Source organism: Pantherophis guttatus, chromosome 2 (genome assembly GCF_059756535.1).
Source record: "Pantherophis guttatus breed Tessera chromosome 2, ASM5975653v1, whole genome shotgun sequence".
NCBI classification, from domain to species: Eukaryota; Metazoa; Chordata; class Lepidosauria; order Squamata; family Colubridae; genus Pantherophis; species Pantherophis guttatus.
The window spans coordinates 210,269,214-210,281,699 of record NC_142064.1 but is presented as its reverse complement, the minus strand read 5'-3'; the positions used below and the strand labels follow the sequence as shown (position 1 = coordinate 210,281,699).

The 12,486-nt window shown below is 36.4% G+C and overlaps 1 protein-coding gene across 19 annotated transcripts in view; it reads right to left on the bottom strand.

Moving 5' to 3' along the window:
- Positions 1 to 12,486, bottom strand: part of DOCK3 (dedicator of cytokinesis 3) — a 190,595-nt gene that overhangs the window by 58,283 nt on the left and 119,826 nt on the right. The gene's annotated exons all lie outside the window — the stretch shown is intronic.

Sequence of the window (12,486 nt, the reverse complement as noted above, 5' to 3'; positions counted from 1 at the left end):
GTCCACTTATCAAGGGATGAATCGCCCTGCAGATGAACATAAATTTCTTCTAAGGCAGAAATTTCATCGAAGAGAGTGTTGGGTGGAAGTTCTTCTCACCATGGTGATAATAACCAGATGTTCGTCATTTCTTCTAAAGTTGGAGGATTATTGCGATCAATTAGATTGAAACAATTTAGCTGAATCCGTGAAATTATACCACTTTTCTAGGTACGCAATGGCTCTTTGATACACGTTGATGGCTTCTTTCTTGAACTTTTGCACGGCATTCTCAGGCAAATGTTTTTTATGTAAGGCAAATAAAACTTTCATTCCAAAAAACTGCTCATCGTATTTTTTTTGCAAAGAATCACGCAGCTTACACATGATAATGTGAAGATCACATGCAAGAATTTTCTTGCTTTCCAGATTCAGTAGGGTGTCTTGCATTATTGACATGAAGAAGTGCGTGAAATATAAATACAATTCTGAAATTGTTGGTTCATCGTCCTTTGCGAGTTCATTTTCCTGATCCGAAATAAGGTTCCAGATAACCTTATGGCACTCATCAGATCCAAGAGAAATAAAATACGATTTTAGAGGTATCCAGTTTAAAAGAAGTCTTTCGACCGCTTTAAACAAACTTAACCAACGTGCTGGAACATGGCGCAAAACTTCATGGAATTCTGACTCGCAAAACTCAAAAAATGATTCCAACTCTTCTCGTTTCTTCGCAGAATTCAAAAATTCGGTAAAAACCTTCAGCACTACATTTTCGATATCAAAAGATAACTGCTTTAATGCATTTTTTGTGCTGTTGTGTAAAATGTGATTATTGCAATGAGCATTTGATCTTTGTCTCATTCTAACTTATGAAAAAAAAGACAAAACGCGATTCTCCTATCCTTATTCTCTTAGACTGTACAGCTTTAGATTACGTACCATTTCATCATAAAGCTTTTGAATAAAAAAAATGTCCACTATTTTGTGAAAAAAAATAGTGAACATAATGTGAAAAAAGTGGACTGTCCGCTCAAATAGTGGACACCTGGCAACCCTATTAAAAATAATTAAGTCTTCATAATAATTTCTTAGCTATGTAATTGCAATTCCAAGACTTTTTTTAATATTAGTATAGTTAAATAGTTAAATCTTCTCTGGGCTTTTCTAAAAGCTCATTTTCTTCCACATATATTCCACAGGTATTATGAATCTACTGAGAAATAGTGATTAAATAAAACCCATTTTTCTCTGAATAAATATGGCGTTCTATTAACAGACAATTCACAAGTAAAAAGGAGCTGTTTTTGTTGCACAGATATTTACTGGACATTAATAGCATTATAAGACTGTCAAACACACCATTCCTAAATATCCGTTATTGCTTTAAACAGCTCACCAATATTTTTTTTGCCATTTCCGTTATTTCATTGCTTTTCCAATAACACAAGTTGTGTGTATATTATAATATTTTTTTAAAAGGAGATTTTGTTGCCCTCAGTTGGACAACCTTGTTTTTCTCTAGTACATGGGGAAGATTCATGTCTTGTGTATAAGATATGGTGGATGGCTAGAAAAATTCTGCTACTTTCCTTATTATACTTTATTTCATACTGGAGTTTTCTTAAACAAACCTATAGATGTAACAGCATTAGTCATGGCTTGGAATGTGTTATACTTTTACTTTTATATAGTTCTTAAAACCAAACAGCTCTAAGATTTAAAAAAAAAAACAGTTATATATTTGCAAAAGACTATAACAAGACAGACTGCACAGGTTCTTTAAGTAATCATCAGCAATATTTGTGTAGATATGATCTGTGGCTATACACAGATGCGATATTTTTAGGAGAAAGGTATTTTTAGGAGAATGTATATCATAGCTAAACCAACATGATCCACTTTTCTGTGATCAACAATTAGTTTAGCTGACCACGGGAATGTGGTGGATATTGTATACCTTAACTTCAGCAAAGCATTCAGTTAAGAATCCAATTACATACTGGTAGAGAAAAGGACAAAATGTGGGCTGGATTATACTATAATTAGTACAGTAGACTCAGCAATCATATCTATTAGGTATATGTCAATTGCTCAACATCAAATTGGAAATGTTGACTGGTACATCAGAGTTCTTATTTTAAGCCCTATGCTGTTGAATAGATTTATACATGACTTAGAAAAGAGAATTAAAAAATAAGGTTATAAAATATGGCTAGTCAATATAAAAGTACCAGGAATAGAACATATCTTAGAGGACAATGTTAACATTCAAGAAGACCTTGACAAGCTAGAACAATGATCTAGAAACAGCAAGGTCAATTTTGATGGAGACAATTGAAAAATCATCCAAAATTTATTTGGATAGAATAAATCAAACGTTTGGGTGGGGGAACCTTACTGAATAACATGCAAAAATAATCAGGTGTCCTTGTGAATTAAAAATTAAACTTGAGCCAACACTATGATTCAACTGTAAAAAAGCAAATGCAATCCTATACAAAAGTAGAATATAAGATCAGAGAAACAATTGTTCCTCCCTATTCTGTGTTGGTCACATCACATTTAGAAAATTGCCTTCAGTTCTTGGCATCAGATTTTAGGAAAGAATTGGCAAACTGGAACATGTCTTGAAGACAACAACCAATATGATATGAGATGGTTGGATGCATTGGACATGTTTAAACTGGAGAACAAACTACTGTGTGGAAACACAATAGTGACCTTCAGAAATTTGAAGAATTGTCATATAGAAAAAGGAACAATTGTTCAGAGTTGTTCCAGCAGACGGGCAAAGAAATCATGGATTTAAATCATAAAGGAATAGATTTCAGTTGAACATTATGAAATATTTCTTAATGCTGTTAGTTCTTCACCCATAGACTGTCTTGTGAAATGGTGGACTTTCCATCTAAGGCGATATTTAAAATTAAATTGAAAATTGAAAAGATAGTTAAAATTTAAAAGTTTACAAGATAGATTTACATTTAAATTATACAAAATGTGATCTGTTCTCCACCCAAGTCCTAAAACTAAAGAAAATGCAATTAAACAAATGAATCAAAAGCATTACACTTGCTCATTATTGAGAAGAATGACCAAAAGTTGCATTTTTGTATATGGCAAAATTATGTGAATTTCTGCTTTCAGTAACTGGTTGCAAAGGAACTGTGTGGTATAGGACCTGTCCTGACTGTCAATAGTTTCAATAGTCATTGGACATTCTAGGCCTTGAGTAGGCGAGTTTCTGTACTGTTTCTATATCAATAAAATTAGTAGCTGCCAGAGTTTACAAGAGCTGAAAGCCTGGAACTAAAGTAATAATAGCAGGAGTAATTTAAGAAAATTTGCCTTTTCTTATCTGCCTGAGCTGTCCTAAAATATTGGATGGCCTCTGTTCAGGTCTCTGGGGATGGGAGGCTGGTAAAATTGTCTCAAGGTACTGTCCGGGACTGAGCTGGGCATTTGATGGCTTCATGCTCCACAAATATAAAGTTTTGCATCTTATTGTATTGTCCCTTTCAATGTAAGGGTTCATCTAGCTGCTCTGATTTGTATGGGTTCTCCCATACTATGGGAGGTACTATGGGGAAGACAGGCTGTATGTTCTTTTTTCTTTTCCATTTCTTCCTTGCCTCCACTCTTCCAGTTGGGCATCTATAATTATGCAAAGGTAATAGAGCTCTTCCAGGATAATTTGTCTCATCAACTCAACTCTCAGGTCATCGGTCAGCCCTCTGTGATTCTCTGTATGATATCCTTAAAGTGTCTCTTGGGTATAGAAGAAGTCTTGATAGTGGTTCTGCATTTGGATTGTTCCCCTGAGTTAATAGTATCGCCTACTTGGCTACTGTTTCCTTCAGCAAGCTCAGCACGAAGTTACTTTGGTGCGATCAATGGAAAACTCCACTAATCTGCCTGCCATAAACATCTCACACTGAGCAACAAAAGTACAGAATTGATCCTGTTCTCGCCAGAATCTCTGGCACACTCCCATGAGAATGCAGAATCATTGGTTAAGCTGCTATCTGTTGTGCTGCCATGGGCTAAGGCAAATTCTACCCTAGTTGCTGAATTTGTTGTATCATGGAATTCTGTCATCTGTACATCTACTTGTTGTTGGTCTTGTAATAAGGATGTTATGCATATGCTCGGCTTGTTTGCAACCTCCTGGAATATTACCATGGTGGTGCAGTGGTTTGAGTGCCAGCTGCCTGCAATTTGGGCAGTTCAAATCTCACCAGGCTCAAGGCTGACTCAGCCTTCCATCCTTCCAAGGTCCATAAAATGAGGACCCAGATTGTTGGGGGCAATATGCTGACTCTGTAAACTGCTTAGAGATGGCTGTATAAGTCTAAGTGCTATTGCTAGTGTTATTGCTAGTGCTAGGTGCCTTGCATTAGGTGTGATCTTGGTTGATTGACCACTCCTGAGGAGGGTAAAATGATATTGAATTGCCTCCCTTTCTACAAGTCCACCTGAGAGTGAATTGGTAGAGTCCAAACATTTTGGAAATCATTTTGTTAACTTTTTCCGTCTGGTTTCTGGAAGTCCTTGTCTGAGCCATGACATATTTCTACAAACCTGGGTTTTAAAGATCAGATTTTGACAGACAATAGAATTCTTTTCTATAAATAAGGCAGGAATTCCCATATTCAAATCTAATTATCAATCAATTGTTTGAAACACCTGACTCTACCTTCCCCTTCAAATGAACTAATAATCTTAGAGGCTCACATATTCCCTTGTAAAGCCCACATGGCATGGGGCCAGAGAACCTGTAGAACTAGCCCATTACATCAGCTCATCCCACCCAGTCACGCAGGGAAATTATGTTGTATTCCGTCAGTTAAAGAATTCCAATTGGCAGGGTCCAAGAAGAGTCTTCTCTGTTGTTACCCCTGTTTTATGGAATATTCTCTGGAGGATATTCAGATGAGGCATTCCTGGCCTTCCAAAAAGGAGTTAAAACAGTCTTCAGTCTCACATGGGGAACCCAAAGGAGCACCCAATCATAGGATTGGTTGGTGGCATGAGAGCCCTCCCTCAGCTTTTGTTAACTATTTTTTAACAGGTTTTAATTATTCTTGCCTCATTTTATAATTTAAAAACTAAAACTTTAACATTTACATTTTTATATATTTTGACGTTTTATTGTAAATTGTCCAGAGTTCTTCTTTGAGGGAGATGGGCGGTTCAGAAATGTGAAAAACAAACAAACGAACACAAACATTTACCATACATATATGTAGATTTAGGTCCTCAATAATCAATTAACAAAAATAATGTATTTGACTCATTTGTTTAACTGAATTCTCTTTATCTAATTTTAGGCCTTGAGTGGAGAACGGATCACATTTCAGGTCATATTTATGCAATTCAACAGAATTCACAAATGTTTAAACATTGTTCTACATGATCCCCTTAATTCCTTAAAAATATTATATTATATGATCCTAGAAGACATCCCCTGATAATAAGCTTTTGAGCGCATGGCAATAAGGCCAAGCGCTTATTTCAGGGTTCAAAAAAATATAAGACAGGGTCTTGTTTTTGGGGAAACACGGTACTACATATTCTCCTCAGTTTGTTTATCAATATAGTGGATAGAAATATATGAAAATAACAAGAACTTGAGAAAGGAGGTAACTAGTTGAGTAATAGAAAATTGCTATTTGTAGTATCAAAGTTACATATATACAACTTACCTTTTCTCTTGTTCTCTGTGCATCACTTAGATGAGTGAATAATGAACAGGTATAAATTAAAGCACAGGAGACAAGACAGAACATCACGATCAATGCCATTATCATAGGTTTAGATAACTATGGCATATGAAAATTTGATGACTGGTCCTGCATATATCAAAGAGTGACTCTATTGAAAAATTCTATAGATATCACCATTATTCTAGTATTCTTGTCCCTAATGAAAGATGATTTCAGTTCAGTGGTATTTCACAATCAATGAGCAAACCTTATGAACTTGTGAACAACGTCTTGTGGACAGAGCCATAGATAGGATATAAAACTCTAAACCCATCTGATTTTCAAGAAATATAAAGAAACTTTAAGAGGCATAATCAAGTTTGGAAGGAACACAGCACAATCAAAGTGTGAACACAATTTAAGAGCATAATGTTTTAGTGAAGTCAAGTGTATTTGTATGAGTGAGTGAAGTGCACGATAATCTTGAGATAACAAAATTAATTAGCACCACATATGGAAGCAGTTGGTCTTAAGAAGGTTTTCTTAATGGAAAAAGAAACACAAATCTAAAAACAAAGTAATTAGCCTAACATTCAAAAGGTGCAAACATGGATATTGAAAGCACAGGTTCCAAGTATGCATTGCTACTTGAAGGTGGAGGATGGAAATTGATATGTTCCATAGAAAATTTTCTCAAATGTAAATATTTTTTAAAAGAATACAGTACATTACAGAGGAGCGATATCCAGAAATCTCAATCAAATAACCTGAGACTGAGAAAGCTTTCAAAGTCTGGACTATTTTTTTTAAAGATGCTCACAAATAAATAAAGCAAAGAACACACAAAGCATAACTCAGGGAAAAAAAGAATTCATTTTAAAGGTATGCAGAACTTTCAGAAAGGTTTTCAAGAATCACATTTTTTTGGACACATGGAGTCAAAGAATAATTCAGTGCTGCAAGTGCAAGAGCAAACCACTAAGAAAGGATATTGATTCTTCTCTTGTCCTGGGATAGAAGATCAGGTATTTTTAAAGGAAAAAAGATAAATTCCTATATAGATGGTTTCTAATTTATACTGAATTATAATCTGAAAGAAAACTTTTACAAAATAATATATTGCTGGTACCTAATGCCTATCAAAGATGTTTCTGTTGGAAATATAATTGTAAAGAAGGTACTTTTTATCATCTTTGGTGGACTTGTAATAAAACAAAGAAATATTCTTTCCAGATTCATGCTTTGATTCAGAAGAGCCTTAAAACAAATATAAAACTGAAACCAAGTTTTTCTTCTGGGACTATTGAACAAGGATCTTGAAAAATTTGGAACTTTGTTATTATGTATGTTGATTGCAGCGAGCATTCTATGTATACAAAAGTGGGAAAATATGTGAATTCCTACAATGGAAGAATGGATGGAAACAGTGGTGGAGCTAGCAGAGATGGAAAAATTAACTGTTTTAATTAAAGAAAAGAATGCAACTAGTTTTGTTTCTAGTTAAACACTTCTACAGCTAGTGTTTAGAACAATAAATGAATAAGTTTTGACTTTGTGTTTTGCTTATCAGTTTGTTGTTAAAGAAATGGATAATGTTCACTAAACGTGCAAAAGTAAAAAGCTGAGGTTGCAACTTTATTTTGTATTTTTCTGCACCAAAAAAATCCTTTTACCCTACACTTCTTTCCCCTTTCTTTTTCCTCCTGTTTCCCTATTATATATAAATTATATATTTTTGAACAAAAATAAGTACCTATTTGCATTTGGAACAATGTTGGAAATCAAGTCTGGCATGGACATCACACCATGAATATGCAGTCTGCTCTGCATGTTTGCGCAGGAAAACTACATTTATGACCAGGAAAGTAGAGAGAAGATCTAGAAGATTAGACAATCCCACTTATGGAAGGTTGCAGGAGGAAAAAATGGTCCTGCATTTTTAAGCTTGAGAGGAAAAAACAAGCTCAAAAATTAGAGTACAAAAATAAAAGTACAAAATTTAACAGAAGAAAACCAACATTGAACCTATGAAGTGAAAGAAACCAGGGTGAAAAGAATTTAAAGAATATTTTTTGTCTGAAGTCGCAAACCAAACTCACTGACAGTATATTGTGTCATTGTAACCACCTGAGATCTAGGATTTGATATCTACATCTCACTTCAGAACTGTGAAATATTTCTTGAAGGAATGCATTATTTTATGGCATCTTTATTCAAAACTGGAAATCTGTTTCTTGAGATGGCAAGGAATTGCTGCCAGAAAATACTAAGAGGAGAAAATGTATTAAATTATGTGACATATGAGTATTTTATAATGAACACTTAGAATCAGAGTTGGAAGAGGCCATTTCAGTGAAATGATACATATTTGTAGTTAATTGGTTCCACTGTTGAACTGTTTTAACTATTATGACACCTTTTTAAACTTTCAACTGAAATTGCCTTTCTGTAATTTAAATCCATTATTCCAGCGGTCCGCAAACTTTGCGACTTGGCAGCCCGGCTGGTGGAAAGGGGAACTGGGCGGTGCGAGTGATGGTCTGGTTGTTGTGGCTCCGTTACCTGAGCCTGTGTTATCGGCAGGAGAGGACTCCGAGAGTGAAGGAGAGGAGTTGGCAAGGCCTCCCTCTCCAGGACCCTCCTCTCTGGTAATGCCTTCGGTATCCTCCGAAGGTCAAGAGACAGGCCCGGGGCCAAGCACGTCCATGCAGCCACAGGTGGACAGTAATGAGGAAGATGAGTCTTGGTTGGACCCTCGGCAGTGTCGCAGAGATAAGCGCACGCAGCAGAGGAAGAGGCGTGCCAGGGATTAGGCTGAGTCACTGGACCACACCCCACAGGGTATTAAAAGAGGGTGTGGTGGCCGGTTCAGCTCTGTGACAAGCAAAAAACGGATATCGGACGACCTTCTTTGTATTTCCTGGACTTTGTTGATTATTGTGAATTGGCTTTATTCCCGGACAAAGGGAGAAACTCCCCCCTCGTGAGTAAAGAATACCTGGCAGCCAGCCACTGAGTTGTTGCCAATTCTGATACCGGATAAACTGTTGTCGGCTGAGTTCTTTAACTGTTGCCTGTCTATGGGGGTGCGTGTGTGAGACAGAGACAGAACACTGGTGTGCACACACATGCACACACGCAGCTCCACTCACAAAAGAGAAAAGAAGCCTTTGGGGTGCGGTTTCGCGCTCCTTGAGGCTTCTCCATGCCAAAAGCTTTTGCAAAGGGACGGAAGACCCGAAGCAGCGAGAGATCGCTCTCCCGAAGCCTTTCATGCGTTTGCAAAAGCTTTTGGTGAGGAGAAGGTAAGCCTTTGGGGGCATGGTCTTGTGCTCCTTCAGACTCACTGAGTCTGCCTGATGCTTAAAAAGTGAATTGGGTGTCTTATGCAGGTCACCTAGTGAGTCAGCAAAACTGAGCAGGGTGTACTCGTCCCATTCAGTCTCCGCTCTCACTGCTCCGTGTTTGGAGTATTGGGAGCAGGCAGCTTGGCGGGATGGTTTAGGGAGGGGAGAACTGGGCTGCTGAACAGTGGGCTAGCACTTCACTCACACATGAGAGAAGCCTTTGGGGCGGAGCTCATGTGAGTAGAGCTACGCACAGGCATTGGCCCACCTCCCATGGCTGAGTCCCAAATAGGCCACAGTCCAGTAGTCAGAGAGGGGGGTCCTTGCATTATTCCATGTCCTGCATTCTGGGATGAGCATGAACAGAACTTAACCTTCTATGTGACATTGTTTCAGATATTTCAAAATGGCTATCATACTCTCAACCCCACCCCATACTCTCAATAACTAAAGTTAACCATCACCTTTAATCTCTCTTTATAGGACTTAGTTTCTGATCATCATCCTTTCTCTGAACCTGTTCCAATATCACAAAATACTTTCCTAAGTATGTTGTTCCCCCAAAAAGATACAGTAATCAAGGTGAGAGTGAGCAAAGTAGGATAAAATTGAATGGTTATTTCTTGTAATCTGGAAATTATATTTCCATTGCTGCAACCTGAAATTACATTGCCAGGCTTGTAGCCACTATTTACTGGTGGTTCATATTTGCAATTAGCTAATATTCTAAGATTTTTTTCATAAATACAGGTATCTCCTATATAGCTATATACCTAACTTAACTGTCATGCCATCCAAAAGTGAGATAAGATTAGTCTGGCAAGATTTGTTCTTGATAAATCCATGCTAACATCTGGTAACTGTAGCATTGTTTTCAACATGTTTACAGATCAGCAACTCCTTGATCTTATCCTTTTCTTGAGACTAATGTTAGATAGGTATTTAGTTTCCGAGACATTCCTTTTCCTCATTTAAAGGCAGGAATGTTTGCTTTTCTCCATTGATATGGTACTTTATCAATTCACCAAATCTTCTAGCTAGAAGCATTCCATGACCATATTTCTATTAGTCTCAATCTTCAATCCTGACCCTTTGTCCTGATCTTCAGAAATTTCCTGGTGCAACATTCTTTGATGGAGAAGATCTAACCAAAATCAGACTTGAGTAGCCCCGCCTATTACATGTTTGAATGTTGATGCCTTTATTTGGAATCTGGTTTGATTTTTTTTAAATATTCTGAAAATATAATGTCATTTGTTATCCTTAAATTCCTTCATTAACCCTTTTGCTGATTCTGAGCTTTCATTTTTCTTATTCCAGCTCTGCATATTTGGACAATCATTCTGTATGCTTTCTTTCTGATCTGTTGTTTTTCATTTTCTACATATGCTATTGTTTCTTTCAAATATTCAGTAAGCTTTTTGCATACTCATGCTGGTTACTTTTGCTGTCTTTCACTTTGTTTTCTTCTAACTGGAATTGTTTGTAATTGCTTTTAATATCTCCTTCTATAGAACTCCCTCATTCCTAGAGTTTCTTCTCCCATCAGCATTTCCTCTCATGGTATTGTACTTGCCACTGCTCTGAGTTATTAAAATACTATACATCTGGAGTATATGTTAGACAATGCTCAGTTATCAATTTCCTTTAAATCAAGAATTTGCAACTCCAGCATGGTAACTTTCCCCCAATATTACTGTTACTTCCACCTCCTCAACAAGGATTCCCAAATGATTAGAATCTAATCAAAGGTATCTGATCTTGTGTCTTACTCTTTGAAAGAAAATACTGTCTACAACAACAATAATAATAATAAAAAGCCAGGCATTTTCTGAAAAAATGTTAACACAATTATTTCTCCCCTGATATTAATGACAGTTTGCCTTTGGGAAATATTATCTGCATTTTCCCCCTGGTTGGGAGAGAAAGAATAGAAAATAATGCTGTCTTGAATTGTTCCTCAATTTATTTTAGCTGAAATGATCTCAGCAGCACTGCTGTTCTTTGAATAAGAATTGTTGTTTTTAATGTTCAGCACATCTACACCTGACTTCCTTTTGCTTCTGTTCCTTTTGAACATATCTCTTTTGGTTACTATATTCCAGTCATGGATATTATCCCATCAGGTCTCTGTTACACCTATTAAATTATATTTGACTTTCTGTACCAGGAATGTAACTGCAAGAACATTTATTTCTTATATATTAGTGCATTACAGACAATGATGGCCATGACCTCTATAAATCCATCTTTTTTCTGATTTTCTTTTCTTTCTTTCAAATGATTTAAGAGGGTTGATGTATTTTTTTCAATTTGTATGAAGTACAGCCCACATGTCAGTAATTCCACCATCTAAATAAAACAGACTGTGGCTCCAGAAATCAAATCTCTCCGTTCATATGGCTAGACATTGACTTCTAAGTTTTTATTCTTTGTATCCTTTCTGGTTCTCTTCCATAGACCAGAATGAAAAACTGATCTTTGAGTTTCTTGAGCTTCCTTCTGAGTTTTTCAAACTTCTTAGAAATATGGTTATAGTTGCTTTTTGAAGTATAATTTGTTCCCATATGTATTGGCAAAAAACAGTAATTATTTTGGCAACTGTTCCATTGCTTCCTTGCATTTTGCTGTTGCTAGATAGCATACTTCATGAGTTATATGTCAGCATACATTTGCTTTAGTTTCTTTTAGAGATAAACTATTAAACTGCCATGAATCTTATCTTTGTTTTTTATAGTGTACAGTTGCCTCCTCCCTGCCTTTCAGAAGGACCCATCATCCTGTCTCCTGCTCTGCAGCATCTTTTTTACTCTTGACTGCTCAGAAGGCCAGAAAACTAAACTGCAGCAATATCACCTGTCTCATGTTTCTTACTGATACTGTCACCCATTGCATTTGCTCTCTGTCTGCTGCTTATGGGGAATACTCCATTACCAGCTTTTGTTTTAGAGCCTCATTTTTTTTGGGACCAGTACATCATCCTTTTTCATTGGCTCCAAATCTGCCTTTTGGTGCTCCAATCATTTTGACTTTTTCTTCAAATACTGTTGCAAATGCTGCTGCTGTAAAAATATGCCAGGGTGTTTTTAGGTAGGAATATAAATATACTATTAACATTTCAGGTCATAGCTGCAGAGTTCTGTCCAGTCAGCTTTACATTTGCTCCACATGGCATACAAGTAGAAAAGCTTTTATTTTTTTCTTGACGTTTGTTTATTTTTTTCTTGTTTTCTTGGGGACTGTTCTTTTTTGTTTCATTCTCAGGCTCCAAATTTACACTGTTGACTTATATAGAAAAGGGATTGTTAGAGATTTATATTTTCGCTCTGTATTAATTTTTCCTGTTCATTTACTTAGTGAACTCATTATCATGCTGCCATACAGATTCTACTAACTCAGCAAAAGGAAGCATTCACTCCATTACCCACAATAAGCAACTGTCAGGATATCCC